This window comes from Anabrus simplex, chromosome 1 (genome assembly GCF_040414725.1).
Source record: "Anabrus simplex isolate iqAnaSimp1 chromosome 1, ASM4041472v1, whole genome shotgun sequence".
In the NCBI taxonomy this organism is placed as follows: Eukaryota; Metazoa; Arthropoda; class Insecta; order Orthoptera; family Tettigoniidae; genus Anabrus; species Anabrus simplex.
In genome coordinates, this window is record NC_090265.1 from 896527088 (window position 1) to 896543674 (window position 16587).

The 16587-nt window shown below is 42.0% G+C and overlaps 1 protein-coding gene across 1 annotated transcript in view; it reads right to left on the reverse strand.

Moving 5' to 3' along the window:
- The window catches only part of LOC136857717 (uncharacterized), a 75556-nt gene extending 68808 nt beyond the window's left edge, over nucleotides 1–6748 (reverse strand). Inside the window, exon 1 of the mRNA XM_067136593.2 lies at nucleotides 6549–6748. The gene's annotated coding sequence lies outside the window, so the exon portion shown is untranslated. The remainder of the gene's footprint in view (nucleotides 1–6548) is intronic.
- Nucleotides 6749–16587: the final 9839 nt, after the last annotated feature.

A 16587-nucleotide genomic window follows, 5' to 3' on the forward strand; every position in this document is an offset into this window, starting at 1 on the left:
CCCCTGCAAGGCCCCTGTTCAGCATAGCAGGTGAGGCCGCCTGGGCGAGGTACCGGTCATCCTCCCCAGTTTTATCCCCTGACCCAGAGTCTGAAGCTCAGGACACTGCCCTTGAGGCGGTAGAGGTGGGATCCCTCGCTGAGTCCGAGGTAAAAGCCAACCCTGGTGAATGAATGAATGAATGAGATGATGTTAATATTGCTGCTTGTACTAAAATAACAATATCACCTCGCTGAATGATATACATTTTATTGGTATAAAGCCAAGCACGCGGAATTCCACATTACCCGAATCATACCTATATCATGATCAAAATGCCACTCCACAAAGTCATCTCGTGATTACGGATGGATGTAATATTTAATCATAATGTTATTGGCTTTACGTCCCACTAACTACCTTTACGGTTTCCGGAGAACCCGAGGTGCCGGAATTTTGTCCCGCAGGAGTTCTTTTACCTGCCAGTAAATCTACTGATACACGGTTGAAGTATTTGGGCATCTTCAAATACCACCCGACTGAGCCAGGATCGAACCTGCCAAGTTGGGGGTCAGAAGGCCAGCGCTCCAACCGCTGAGACAAACACAAACACTCAGCCCCCGAGATAGACACATTAACAAGGCGCAGTTAAAATCCTCCCCGTGGTGTAGGGGTAGCGTGTGTGCCTCTTACTCGGAGGCCCCAGGTTCAATTCCCGGCCAGGTCAGGGATTTTTACCTGGACCTGAGGGCTGGTTCGAGGTCCACTCAGCCGACGTGATTAGAATTGAGGAGCTATCTGACGGTGAGATGGCGGCCCCGGTCTAGAAAGCCAAGAATAACGGCCGAGAGGATTCGTCGTGCTGACCACACGACACCTCGTAATCTGCAGGCCTTTGGGCTGAGCAGCGGTTGTTTGGGATGCCAAGGCTCTTCAAGTGCTGTAGTACCATGGGGTTTGGTTTAGTTAAAATCCTCGACCGAGCAAGTGGCTGCGCAGCTAGAGATAGTGGGTTCGAACCCCACTGTCAGCGGCCCTGAAGATGGTTTTACGTGATTTCCTATATTCACACAAGGTTGTACTTTAATTAAGGCCACGGTTCCTTCCCATTCCTAGCCCTTTCCAATCCCGTCGTCGCTATAAGACCTATCTGTTTAGGTGCCACATAAAGCAAATCGTAAAAGAAAAAAATCCTCGACCCGACCTTGAATCGAACCGGTGGCCCTCTAAACCGAAGGCCACTATGCTGATCTTTCAACCAAGGAGCCGTACAAAAGGACACAAATTAAACAATTAAAAAAATCCGGTATGCCTTAGATGAATGTCCATACTTCTATAAGGAATGTAACCCGTCATGAGGCAGGGAAGTATTTATTCATAGCGCGAGAAGATAACATAACGCTCTGTGAAAGAAACATCTCTGCTAGGAAATTTACCAGCCTATCGTAAGCTCCATTTTCCCAAAGGTAAAAAAGAAACACTGGATACTGAGATTGCTACATTGTAAATACTTTACTTTAAAAATTCAAAGGAAAGCTTTTTATTTTAAACATTGTTTTCAAACGTATTTATGTCTAGAAAAGTGTTTGCTATCTCCAAATAAACACAGAAACAAAATGTAGATTCTTCTTTTGGTATGGACTGCCGGGCTGAGCGGCTCGAACGCTGGCTTTTTCAACCTAAATTGGAGAGTTCGATCCCGGCTCATTCTGATGGTATTTCAGGGTGCTCAAGTATGCCAGCCTCGTGTAGGTAGATTTATTTTATCGACAGGTAAAAACTCCTGAGAGACAAAATTCAGACACCTCGGCGTCTCCGAAAACCATAGAAGTAGTTAGTGGTAAATAATTTGTTGCTGATGACGACAATAATAATAATAATAATAATAATAATAATAATACTTTATCGAGTGCGGTGCGCGCGTATGAAAACGGGCTACGGCTATGGAGCCAAGCTTCGCATTCGGGAGACGCGTGGGTTCGAAACCTACCGTCGATTGTCCTGAGAACGGCTTTCTGTGGTTTCCCTTTTTCATTTCGAGGCAAATGCCGGGACAGTTCCCATTTATAGGCCACTGCCGATTCCTTCTGCTTCCTTACTCAATTTAGTTCATTTCATTAATTTCATCATTAGCTCCTCAAAACATGTAAAGCATGTCATTTAAATTCATCTCACCTCATTTCCGATCCGGTATCATGAAACGGGACTAACGGGTATATACGTATTATTATTATTATTATTATTATTATTATTATTATTATTATTATTATTATTATTATTATTATTATTATTACTGTATTATTATTATTATTATTACAATAGACTACTGATGCAGACTCTCAGTCGGATCAGTCGGATATTCCTGCTCACACTGTAATTGCATCACCAAGCCAAACATGATTGGAAGTCCAGGAGCTCAGTCTGTTTGAGGACTGTAAATGTTGGCAGACGGTCGATAGCATTAAAAAAAAAAAAAAAAGAAAATTCCCTACGCCAAAATTTACTACGACAACCCCTGCTGTAGGTGTAGAAATAATATTACGTAAATTAATACCAGTCTGCCTCTGTAGTGTAGTGGTAAGTAATATTAGCTGCCACCCCCGGAGTCCCGGGTTTGATTCCCGGTTCTGCCACGACATTTGGCAAATAGTACGAGGGATGTAACAGGGTCTACTCAGCCTCGGGAGGTCAATTGAGTAGAAGGGGATTAGATTACCACTTCAGCCATCCTCGAAGTGGTTTATCGTGGTTTTCCACTTCTCCAGGCTAGTGCCGGGATGGTATCTGACTTAAGGCCACGACCGCTTCCTTCCCTTTCCCTTGTCTATCCCTTCCAATCTACCCTTCTTCCAACAAGGCCTCTGTTCACCATAGCAGGTGAGGCTGCCTGGGCGAGGTACTGGTCCTCCTTCCCTGTTGTATCCCCGTTCCAAAGTCTCACGCTCCAACACACTGCCCTTGAGGTCGTAGAGGTGGGATCCCTCGCTGAGTCTGAGGGAAAAACCGACGCTGGAGGGTAAAAACTTTTCGTGTTTTCGTTAACATTTCGGTTCGCACATGCGTAAGGAGGCAATTAGAGCACGCAAATTCGTAGCGCGGAATGCGATGCTTTCTTATTTTTTTCTAAAAATTAACTATCACATCGCAAGCGAAAGTTCTAACACACAGTATTTTTAATTCTGTATGATATTCTTTTAGCTGTGTTCTAATGCAGTTTCATTTCCAACTTCGCTCCTCGCTGAAGAACCTAACCATTCATAATCACTTGTTTATCATCAAAATAATATTATTATAGGTTAAATGAAGATTTTCTTTATTTCGTACCTTTACCAATTCCTTGAGATTGTTGTATAAAGTTTCAAACTGCTTGTTTTGATACTCTTGACAAATATATAGTCTAAGTGAAATGTCCCAAGTCGCCAGTTGTTAGGAATCTTTTTACTAATAAAAAAATAGCCTGTCATTAGTGGAGCCGGCTTTCCGATGATCTGTATCATTTCTTGCAATTTCAGGTGCAGTTACTGTCAACAAGAACTGAATGTCGTGTGGGGGCATTCTGAAGAAAATTTTGACAGTCTGTTGCATCATGAATTAAAAGTTCTAACATTAGTGTTCTTTAATTCCAAACGCCTTTCCAATATTTTGCTTTGCCACACTTTGCGTCTGTTATCTGCTTCCTGACCCTATGCATCGTAACCTCACAAACAGCCTTTCTGGTGTGGATATTAATGTTGAAGAAGTTTGTTAACATAAGTGTATTAACTATGTTGAGAAATGTTTTCATTAACATTGTTTATTGACTTTGGTGCGGACTAGCCATAAAACAGTCGTACTGTTCTTAATAAAATATTACATATACTTTACAATATAACAATTACTTTTTTTACGTCTTATCAGAAATTGCTTAATAGATCTGTTTTGCTCCAAGAAATACATACAGTATATCAGAACACCTAAAATTACAAACTCTTCGACAGTTTCAAAATAGAGAGGTATTGTACAGTATTGCTACAGCTGAGTATTGCTGTAATAATGACAGACGCCTATACGGGATGGTTTTTCACTTCCTCTAAGCAGTTCACCACTGTTGGTGTCTACAAATTTATTTACCGAACGAGTTGGCTATGCGGGCTTCGTAGCTTTGAGCCTGTAATCGGGAGAAAGCGGGTTCGAGTCTCACTGCTAGCAGCCATAAATATGATTTTCCGTGGTTTTCTATTTTCACACCTTAATTTAGGCTATACGTGCTTCCTTTCCAATCCAAGTCCTTTCCTACCGAGCTCGATAGCTGCAATCGCTTAAGTGCGGCCAGTATCCAGTATTCGGGAGATAGTAGGTTCGAACCCCACTGTCGGCAGCCCTGAAAATGGTTTTCCGTGGTTTCCCATTTTCACACCAGGCAAATGCTGGGGCTGTACCTTAATTAAGGCTACGGGCGCTTCCTTCCCACTCCTAGCCCTTTTCTGTCCCATCGTCGCCGTAAGACCTGTCTGTGTCGGTGCGACGTAAAACACCTAGCAAAAAAAAAAAAAAAATCCTTTCCTATTTCATCGTCCCCAAAACATCAAAGTCGGTGCGACGTTAACACATTCGCAACAACTGTATTAAAATACAAGTCGAGACGAAATAAGTACGATATTCTCAATTCTGACGTTCTAAACAATGTTCCTGAGTACCGTATTAAAATGTTCAAAGCTAGGCCTGTAGTGAGGTCACTAAATATATCACTCCTTCTTTCTAAGTGGATGTTGACTGATGAGCTCCGGAAGTAACCCTTTCCTTTCAGGACCCCCACTGGGAAATATATTTTCTGAACAATTGTGAATTACGGTATGTACGGATTGCAAGATCTCACGTACCTACATAATAACTATTCAGTATGGCAACATTAATCCTCTGTAAAACAACGAAAGGTACATGCATTCTTATTAAACCTGAAGCTCCAGAGCATCAGAAAATCTCCTAGCAACACTCAACAAACAAAAAGAGAAGACATTCCTTCAGAATTCTTTGGAATTGGGGCCATGATAGACCGGACATGGACAACATCCAGCTTCGAGATGACGCACGTGTTCACAAGACTGGCAGTACATGGTTTCCACTATCTAATTTGTACCAACACCTCATACCATGAACCGACAGAGACATGTAAGTGCAAACTATGTGGATACATGTGTGAACGTTACCACGTAGAACTCTGCATCAAAAGAACAAAAACAATAAAGAATATGCAAACCAAGGCGCAAGCGCGCGAGTACAGTGTGTATAAATATATTATTTTCTCTCTCTTTATGTATGGCTATTTGGCTGCAATAAATATATTATTATTATTAAACCTGAAGCCTCTGCACCACGCACTAGGCATTTTTTTTTTCAATTTGCTTTACGCCGCACCGACGCAGATAGGTCTTATGGTGACATTGTTAAATTCTTTACTCTCCTTTACGAACACGGTAAGTGAACATGATATCTTCAAGGCATTTTGGTTGTAACACTTTTCCAATCTTACTAGTTAAACATTTCTAGAAATAAAATTATGTGGAAATAAGTTCTTACTAGTTTCAACTGGAACTGAACTAAAGTACGTACAGTTATGCCAAAATATTGGAAATAGTCGTTCAATATTCTACTTAATTTAGAGGAACATCCAACTAACAAGGGTAGCTCTTGAAAGCTACTCCACTTCCGAGAATACTTCCGTTTTCTATTTAAAGTTCGGTGAAGTTACTATAATAATGAGTGAACATTCCGTATTTACAGTAATTTCTTTACGCTTTCATTCGTCGAACACCCACAGGTACAACTTTCAAACGTTCTGAGAAACGCACGTAAGTGAAGCATACGATAGATGTTAATGCTAAACTATATTTCTTGAACATTCCTATTAAATGAATACTTAATTATTTATTGACTGATATTTTGCTCAAAATAACTAGTTTGGTCATACGTTTAGCTGTTTTTTTTATTTCATAGACATATTTCAGAAAATATTGCGTGTTAAACGTTGAGTAAGCTGACGTCTTTTGCGCTCAATAGTAAATCTCAAGGGGTTGAGTAGAAAACAAGCAGCACATTACTACTAATAATTATATAAAACCAGATATAGGCTACAGGATTTTCCCTGATAGGCAAATAATATTAAATCAGTTGGAATATTTGTTTCAAATTTAACATGTTTCCTGAGATCAAACGAGCATATTTATACTAACAATTGTATAATAATAGATACCTCGTGATTCTCAGTGTCAGGCAAATTTTAAATTATTCTTGGGGTATTTGTTTTAAATTTAACATGTTCCCTAGGAAATCAAACCAGCATATTCCTGCTAATAATTACAGTATATAAATATAGATGCATCGCGATTTTTAATGTTCGGCAATTACTATTTTTTTCTTGAAATTTTTAATTTAAATTAAACATGTTTTCTTTAGAGACACCTGAAGTAAAACCTACATTTAAAAAAAACATATCCAGCATGTCTATGGGGTATTATACAATGTGACTCGATTTCTTAATTTTAGTACTATTAATTTCGGAATAATTGACCTAGCACCAAAGGAAAACTCACAGAAAGAAGTACCGGTAATAGTAACCACGTGTTGACTTACACTTGTTGCTGAGTGGTGGGACTATGTGGTGAGAGAAGCACCCATGACTAGAGCGGACTAAAGCAAGCCGCGGCCAGAACCAAACTGTGTCACTCTCGCAAACTGTCAGCTGATGTTGGTGCAGGTCTCGCGGGAGTGGGGTGAGCCAACCTTGACGAGACTGCACACGTCATGTGATCAGTAATGCCTTGAGCGAACGTTTCGCACTGCCAAGAAAAAGAGGTTTCGTTGTATCGCCATCCAACCTCGTCGAACTTATTGTTTACTTGTATCAGCGGGAAGTTTAAATGGCTCACTTGGGCTTCCTTCCTGTCACAGTATTGCCAGCTCAACACAGCATCCTTACTAGGCGTCTTTCTTTAGATACATTCCCTCTGTGGGTAAGGGCGGTAGAATACATCTGTGGTATCGCCTGCCTGTCGTAAAAGGCGACTACAAGGGGCCCCAGGCGTCGGTTGGCGACTACGGGGTCCTTAGCTGAATCATGGCATTGCTTCCAATTATTGGTACCAGGCTCCTCACTTTCTTCAATTCTATCCGACCTCCCTTGGTCAATTCTTGTTCTTTTCCGACCCCGACGGTATTAGAGCATTCGAGGCCTAGGGAGTCTTTCTGTTTCACGCCCTTCGTGGCCCTTGTCTTTCTCTGGCCGATACCTACATTCCTTTCGAACTGCCGGATCCCCTCAATATTTTTCCCTCTGATTTTTTTTTACGTTGCATCGACGCAGATAGGTCTTATGACGTCGATGGGATGGGAGTGAGAAGGAAGCGGCCGTGGCCTTAATCAAGCATGGAAAACCATCTTCAGGGCTACCAACAGCGGGGTTAGAACCCAATATCTCCCGAATGCAAGCTGACAGCCACATGGCCATTTGCACGGTTTCTAAATAAGAGTAAACTAAATAGATATTTAAGATAAAACTCAGAGTTCTCGAAACAAAGTAAGAGAACTTCACTTTCCCTTAACTATGCATTTCAGAGAAGAACTCGCCTTAGAAGAGTTGTAAGTGCAATTCTTACTATTTCGAAAATAAACTCCCAGCAGAAGCTTCAGAACCATCGACAAGAAGCTACTTGCTGTACGGATAAGGAAGTGTTGTAACGTGCCAGAACAAAATGAACCACAGTACTTGTGACTGGAACAGGTTTAGCTCCACAAACACCTACAGTAGGTATTGTAAGCAAGCATTTGTAGAGGACGGAATTCCCAAGACTTCCAAGATAAACAGCATCCTTGACCTGAACCCAACGTTGTGAAACATTATTCAGCTAGAAAACTCCTGTTTTGTTGTATTTACTCCTAAATGTTGTATATCGTAACTTACAGACCTACTTACGGCAGGAATCAACTGTCGCTGACAAAGCCCTCATAACTTTGTCTCAGATGTGTAATACGTGTGGAACACGCCTTTTTATATCATTGAAATGACACGAACATGCAAATGAACATTTTTATTTATTGTATTTTATTGTGTGTGCATCTATGATGTAGTGGTTAGTGTGATTTAACTGCCACCCCCGGATGCACGGATTCGATTCCCGGCTCTACCACATACATTTTAGGAAATGGTTGGAACGGGGTCCACTCGGCCTTGGGAGGTCAACTGAGTTGACCGGCGGAGGGGGGGGGGAGGGGTTGGATGTCCACCTCAGTTATCCTCGAAGTGGTTTTCTGTGGTTTCCTACTCCTCCTCCAGGCAAATGCCGGGATGGTACCTAGCTTAAGGCTACGGCCGCTTCCTTCCCTCTTCCTTGTCTATCAATTCCAATCTTCCCATTCTCCCCACAAGGTCGCTGTTCAGCATAGCAGGTGAGGCCGCCTGGGCGAGGTACTGGTCCTCCTCCCCAATTTTGTCCCCCGACCCAAAGTCTCACTCTACAGAACACTGCCCTTGAGGCGGTAGAGGTGGGATCCCTCGCTAAAACCAACCTTGGAGTGTAAACGGACAAAGAGAGAAAGAATATTTTACTACCCCTTTTACAGTAGAGGAACTTCCACTTATCCCAAGTATCAACCAGCAAGACTGCATTGTTTTATTGATAGTGCATAGCAATTTACAGTGTACTTATAATTATTACTGTTTTATTACCGGGCGGAATAACTCAGGCGGTGAAGCGCTGGCCTTCTGAGCTCAAGTTGGTGGTGAAGTGCTCGAATGCGTCACGCCCCGTCTCGATAGACTTACCGGCACGTAAATACACTCCCGTGGAACTTAACGGTTTTCGGAGACGCCGAGGTGCCGGAATTTAGTCTCGCAGGAGTTCTTTTACGTGCCAGCAAATCTACCGACACGAGGCTGACAAATTTGAGCACCTTCAAGTACCACCGGACTGAGCCAGGATCGAACCTGCCATGTTGGGGTCAGAAGGCCAGCTCGTCAACCGTCTGAGCCACTCAACCCGGCGTGCTTAATTTCGCAACAACGCGGCAACGGAGCATTGACCTTGAACCTCGAGCAGGTACTAAAACTGAATAGCATTCCAGTTTAGAATTAGTGCGAAAATTGTACTCTTAGTGGTTGTGCTTTTGAAGTCAGTATGTTAAAGATTGAAATGAAAGTATTTATAGTGATGGTGATAAGTTTTTGGAAAATATTATAAAACTCAAATTTCGTGAACCTTCTCCAAATTCGGTATAGGGGAAGTGCGTGTAATTTGGACCGCTTAACTTAAAACGTCCATAACTCTATTGACCTTAATGAAAATTTCCCAAATTTTATACACGATAATTATTATCATGTATCAAATGATTTGGTGAAAGTAAATGTTGATATTATATTTAGGATTTGTATAAAAGTAATATTTATTCCAAAATGCGTTATCGTGTAATTTGGACCGATAGCGTGTAACTTGGACCAAGTGATCACGTAATATGAACTGGCAAATATAAACACTGTTAACTTATTTAATGAAGTTATTATGAAATAAATTACGACACTATAAATTGTGGTCATTGCTTTTGGTATACAGGACAATGATAAAATTTATCCTGATTTACACGAGCCAACTTTTTCAGCTATTGCACTGAATCCAATCGTCGTCATAATACTAGTCACATACAATGCCATCAGATAGCTCCTTAACTGTAATCACGTACGCTGAGTTGACCTCGAACCAGCTCTAAGATCCAGGTAAAAATTCCTGACCTGGCCGGGAATCGAACCCGTGGCCTCCAGTTATAATGCAGACATACTGCCCATACACCGCGAGGCTGGCTTTAACTTATAAAACAAGTTCTTTTAGAATCACCAGTAAGACTACGAAGAAACGTAATTATTTCAGTTGTTTCAACGGTCCAAATCACACACTCTTTGGCAGACAAAATTAAACGACATGCAAAGATTTAATCAAAAACAAAATTATGTGCAAAGTATTTAAAATTTATGAGTAAAACTGCGTTAAAATTTCCTGGATATTTCATCAATGCTTGTAAAAGCTAAACACCCTCTTGGCTGAAGTAACTACGTTAATAGTTGTTTTCCTCTTCCCCATTCGACCTTAAGACCATTAGACAAACAACTTGCAGGAGGAAAGCTACCCTCGTGTGTCTTGCTAACCTCGTCTCAGACAGGGATTGATCAAATTTGAAATATCAAAAATTATATCGGTACAAATTACACGCAGGTCCAAATTACACAGATTTCTCCTATCCTAATAGTGATGCAGTGAGAGATCTATAAATATCGTGAAACCGGATCTGTTACATGTCGCTCCAAGAAGCGATAGGCGAAAAATTTTAACAGAGGCAAAACAGGGTGAAATTTTTGGTGCAGTGCTAAGGAATGCCACTAAATCAAAGCGTCGAAAGTGACTTCACTAAATTTAATTTAATTCAATGAAGCTTCATTCTAATTTATGTTTATATATCGCTACGTTTAGCGGGATCCATCGTCAACGAACTAGGTGTTAACTGAGTGTACTAGCGTACCCAACTCGCTGCGGAGACAATTTGCCACGCACTGTATTATTATTATTATTATTATTATTATTATTATTATTATTATTATTATTATTATTATTATTATTTACCCTAACAGTGTTTAAAAAACACAAATAACAAATAAGGAAACAGAACATTACGTAAATAGGCTTATTTTTAACATCAGAAGTATTATTTAACTGTGATCTATGGTAACTATGACCACAGCAGAGCAGACGCTTGCGTTATACAGCTATTGTATTGATAACGCCTGTCCGTGTGTCGCTTTTCATCAAGTACGTCCCCCCTCCCCCTCCCCCAAAAAAAACCTTACGTTAAAATTAAATTAGGATCACGAACTGGGAAGATGTAGCGTCTAATGGGCTGATGTGGCTAAGTATTGCCCAATATGGCCCACAACAACAATGAAGACACGAGTCAGATAATGCAGAAAAGAACGAGATTATCAGAGAAGAACTGGCCGCCAAATGCTACAACAACGAGCAGCTTTGGTAGCTTTGATGTACCAGCGTTGTGGCAGAGCCTGTGTTTCCGGAATGGATCTCTTTCGCCATCTAGAAACCCATAATGGATTATCTTAATGCACGTGGAAGAAATGCTTGTACTCGCCAGCGAGTGATTGCCTATGATGATGAATAAAAATGTCAACACTAGCACAGTAAATTTCCCCCTAAGGATGAGGGCGGTATGATTCACCCACGGTATCCCCGGCTTGTCATGAAAGGTGACTAAAAGGGTACCCAGGAGCTTTGATCTTGGAAGCGCGGGTCGGCGACCGCGGCTTCCCTGGCTGAGGCTGGCGTTGCTTCCGCTTTCACCTATCTTCCTTTGGTCAACTCATACTCTTTTCGACCCCAACGGTGATGGTTTGCGTGGGCTGGGGTGTCTTATTTTCATGTCCGTCGTGGCTCTTCCCTTCCTTTCCCCGATGCCTTCATTCTTCGAGGTGTCGGATCTCTTCCTTTTTCATTCGGATTAGTGTCAACACTTCTTCTGCTGGAAGGACATAGTGTTTGTAGTGCACTATGCCTACTGGTATGGGCCAAAACAAATGTGTTACTATCACTGATCTGTCTCGGTCTCATCTTTGGTTTTTCCGCTGGGCGAGTTGCCCGTGCGGTTAGGGGCGCGCGGCTTCGAGCTTCATTCTGGGAGGTAGTGGGTTCGAACCCCACTATCGGCAGGCCTGAAGATGGTATTCCGTGGTTTCCCAATTTCACACCAGGCAAATGCTAGGGCTGTACCTTAATTAAGGCCACGACCACTTTTTCCCCACCGTCACCATAAGACCTATCTGTGTCGGTGCGACGTAAAGAAAAACTATTAAAAATGGTTTTTGCCAATATGAAAGTGACCGAGGTATGATCGATGCTAGTAGTGCCATTCATTGTGCACCTAGTCCCTATTACGAATGGCGTTCATAGGGACGGTTGGTGCGTATATTTCAGTGTGATTGTTAGACTGATCTGCAATAGCAACTTTTGGCTCGGTGAAGAAAGCAACGGGAAACTATCTCACTCCTCATTTCACTAGTATGCCTCTTGAGTGACGCCTAGGCCACCTATGACAGCTGATGGTGAAGCTGTTGAGGATCAAACCAGCCTTCGGGCTGAATACTCAACCTACACCGTACAATATAGAACATTCCAGCCGACCTGAGTGACGTAATTAGGACGTCCTTAACCTTCCGTTCCCAACACAATGGGTTCGAGCTTGGATGAGGTCTGTGGTATTTGAGGGTGATTAAATGCAATAACTACCGAGCTCGATAGCTGCAGTCGCTTAAGTACGGCCAGTATCCAGTAATCGGGAGATAGTGGGTTCGAACCCCACTGTCGGCAGCCCTGAAAATGGTTTTCCGTGGTTTCCCATTTTCACACCAGGCAAATGCTGGGGCTGTACCTTAATTAAGGCCACTGCCGCTTCCTTCCCATTCGTAAGCCTTTCCTATCCCATCATCGCCATAAGACCTATCCCTGTCGGTGCGACGTAAAGCAAAATGGAAAAAAGAAAAGATGCAGTAACTTACAATTAATGCACCTCGTTTCTTCTACGTTAAAACAGATAGATAGATAGATAGATAGATAGATAGATAGATAGATAGATAGATAGATAGATAGATAGATAGATAGATGTCTTTATTAGCGTAGTTAAGGCCATTAGGCCTTCTCTTACACTAAACCAAGAACTCCTGAGGGACAAAATACGAACTCATCTCCGCGCCATCCCTCGCTTAAGATCTGCAGGGTTTGAAGGAGCATTAGGCAAATAGCAGATCCTGTGGTGTATGGGTCGAGTGCTTGCCCTTTCCCTGGAAGACCAGGGTTCGTTTCCCACTCAGTCCAAGGATTTTAATTCTTGACTGTTGGCTGGAACGCGGTTCTTTCAGCCTAATGAGGAGTTAATAGTAAAATACATTTTCAAGGATATCTTCTTTTTCTACCGCTTTTTCCTCACATCTGTGGGGTCACGTGTGCGAACTGTGACGCACATGTGGATTTGGCCCTGTTTTACGGCTGGATGCCCTTCCTGACGCCAACCCTATATGGAGGGATGTAATCACTATTGCGTGTTTCTGTGGTGGTTGGTAGTGTGGTATGTTGTCTGAATATGATGAGGAAAGTGTTGGGACGGACAGGTACACCCAGTCCCCGAGCCAGAAGAATTAATCAGAAGCGATTAAAATCCCTGACCCGCCCGGGAATTAAACCCGGGACCCTCTGAACCGAAGGCCAGTACGCTGACCATTCAGCCAACGAGTCGAACTTCCAGGATATCTTTCTCCTCTGGAGATTTGTTAGTTCATTGACCACTTTGCATTTTTACCAGTGCTACCGTATTATGTAATTATGTTATGTTATGTGTATAGGAATACTTTATTTTGACTTTATTTTCTGTCAATTTCGTATAAATTCCCATGCAGTTGCATGTAACAATTGTTACACTGACTAGTCGGTGCTACGGTCCATGTAGAACCAAAGGCGACTCAGATCTTCAAAGAAAATTATAATCAAGCTTTCTTAAATTGTTGCCGAAAGATACAAAAATTAATCAATTCAAACGAAATATTTACATAAGACACCATAGGGAAAATATTGTGTTAATAAAATATACCTATTAATAATTTAAAGTGCATTAAGAATAGAGACCACTTTCACATTCCAATTTGTCTTTAAGATGTCCATCTTTTGTCAGGCGTCATGTTGTATTTTTTAAAAAAGAAAAGAAAGCAATGTGATGCAATCGACTTTCCCAGACGTTTTGACAGCGATTAGAATTTATAAGTGTATCGTTATCGAGAACGTTGCTCATGAATGAATGTTTTCGAAGTTAGAACTACTGGAAGGTTGTCATCTATCTTCAATCACACAAAAACGACTAGACTCGCTTGCCATTATGGCCATTGTCTTGCAAAAGATAGACTTCAAGAATATCCTGAAAATGTCACCACTAAAGGTTAGCAGAACAAGTCTTTTATCTTCTTATTTTTCTTTCTATTCTCCTCCTACTACTGCATATCCCACACGTGTAGGGTCGCGTGTTTCGAACTATGTAGCACATGTGAATTTGGCCCTGAATTACGGCCCTGCCCTTCCTGATGCAACCCTATGTGGAAAGATGTAATTGCTATTGCGTGCTTCTTTGGTGGTTGGCAGTGTGGTGTGTTGTCTGAATATGAAGAGCAGAGTGTTATGGCAGGCACAAATACCCAGTCCCCGAGCAAGAAGAATAAATCAACGGGAGTAAAATCCTGGACCCCTGCTGGGCTGAGTGGCTCAGACGGTTGAGGCGCTGGCCTTCTGACCCCAACTTGACAGGTTCGATCCTGGCTCAGTCCGGTGGTATTTGAAGGTGTTCAAATACGTCAGCCTAGTGACAACGTAAAAGAACTGCTGCGGGACTAAATTTCAGCACCTCGGCGTCTCCGAAAACTGTGAAAGTAGTCAGTGGGACGTAAAGCTCATAACATTATTATTATTATTATTATTATTATTATTATTATTATTATTATTATTATTATTATCCTGGACCCGGCCGATAATCGAACCCGGGGCCCTCTATACCGAAGCCCTCAACGCCGATGACGATGTGGTGACCAGAAATTTCGCTCTCTGGTCTAGGGGCTTCCACGGCGTTTTATCCGACACTGGATGTACCACAACTTCACAAGGTATCGATCATCTCGGCTAATGCCTTCTTTTGGTAAAAATTAAATGGCGTAGGACTTTGAGTGCTGGGAGTGTCCGAGGATACGGCTCGCCAGGTGCAAGTCTTTCGAGTTGACTCTCATAGGCGCGTCATGATGAGGATGAAATGATGAAGACAATACCTACACCCAGCCCCCGTGCCAGAGAAATTAACCAATGATAGTTAAAATTCCCGGCCCTGCCGGGAATCGAATCCGGGACCCCTGTGACCAAAGGCTAGCACGCTAACCATTTAGCCATGAAGCCGGACCCTTCCTTTTGTGATCACTGTAGTTAGTTCAGGACTTCACTCACTGTCTCCAAGAAGGCGTGGAGTGCGTAGCGTGTGCTGTTTCTAGAACACTGATGAGGGGTTTTCTCAGGTGAGCATTAGAGATTTTAAACAAGCTGTCAACCTTTAGAGAGAATTACAGGTTCCATAAATTGAGGACACTGTACGTTCAAACTTCGCTTTTGTGTCGGCCGTATCGAAGGTATACAGTCCAGCACACCTTTGGACTAACAAGGGTTTGGCAAGCTTTCTTCTAGGAGGTTGTAAAGTAATTTATCTTATAAGCAAGTCTAGCGTGTCGAAAATTCCCGTTAGGGGGAGCTAGCTACAACAATATAATTTCAAATAGTCATTAGATGAATCAGTGAAGACGAGTGAAGTTATTCATCAGTACTTTCGAGAAAAGCTGTTTTCGTATTTGAACCCATTGTGGTATGCTCCACAGATAGTCTGGGAAGTTGCACCGTCGAGCCACCCAAGTGTTGAATCTCGGAGCTAACATTAGCTATCTTGGGCACATTTCTAGCCTACTTTTTCAGTTTTTCGCTAGGTAAATATGGGAATACTTCAGAACACCTATCCCTGTCCTTAAACCGAACAACTACAGTTGGCCGATACTACCACATATAGGTTCAGACGTTAGAAAGCAGGCTTTCTGAGCCCGAATTGCTGGGTTCGATCCCGATTCACTCCGATGGCATTTAAAGGTGTTCAGATACGCCACCCTCGTGTCGGCAGATTTACCGCCGATACGTAGAACTAATGCGGGATAAAAAAATCCATCATCTCAGTCTGTGTTAAAAGCTATAGCAATTGAAGGGACATTAAATAATAGATTATTATTATTAATATTATTATTATTATTATTATTATTATTATTATTATTATTATTATTATTATTATTATTATTATTATTATTATTATTATTAGGCTCCATGGCTGAATGGTTATTGTGCTGGCCTTTGGTCACAGGAGTCTCGGGTTCGATTCCCAGCGGAGTCGGAAATCTCAACCATCATTGGTTAATTCCGCTGGCACGGGGGCTGGGTATATTTGTCGTCTTCATCATCATTTCACCCTCATCATGACGGGCAGGTCACCTAGGGGTGTTAAATCAAAAGACCTGCACCTGGAGAACCAAAGTCCTTGGACACATAACCAGCCATACGCCATTTTAATATTATTATTATTATTATTATTATTATTATTATTATTATTATTATTTTCAGCCCGCCTGGTGGCCATGATCGTTAAGGCTTTGAAGTCTAAACGGTCTGATACCATGGTTATCCGGTTCGAGTTCCGTTGGTCGAATAAAAAGTCGCCATTAGAATGTTGACTGGCAGGGTGGGGGAGGTGGTGATGTAAAATGTCTAATCACTAAATTGCGTACCAAAATCCTGGATTAAATTCCAAACCACTCCACAGTGCTCATATGGAGTGAGGGCATATGACGCTATTGATGGTGATTGGTCCGTCGGATGGGGACGTTAAGTCTTGAGCAGAACCCTTGATGCTATTCGACACGAATAAGCTATGTGTCGGCACCGGGTTTCACCCTCTCCCTTCCTACGATTA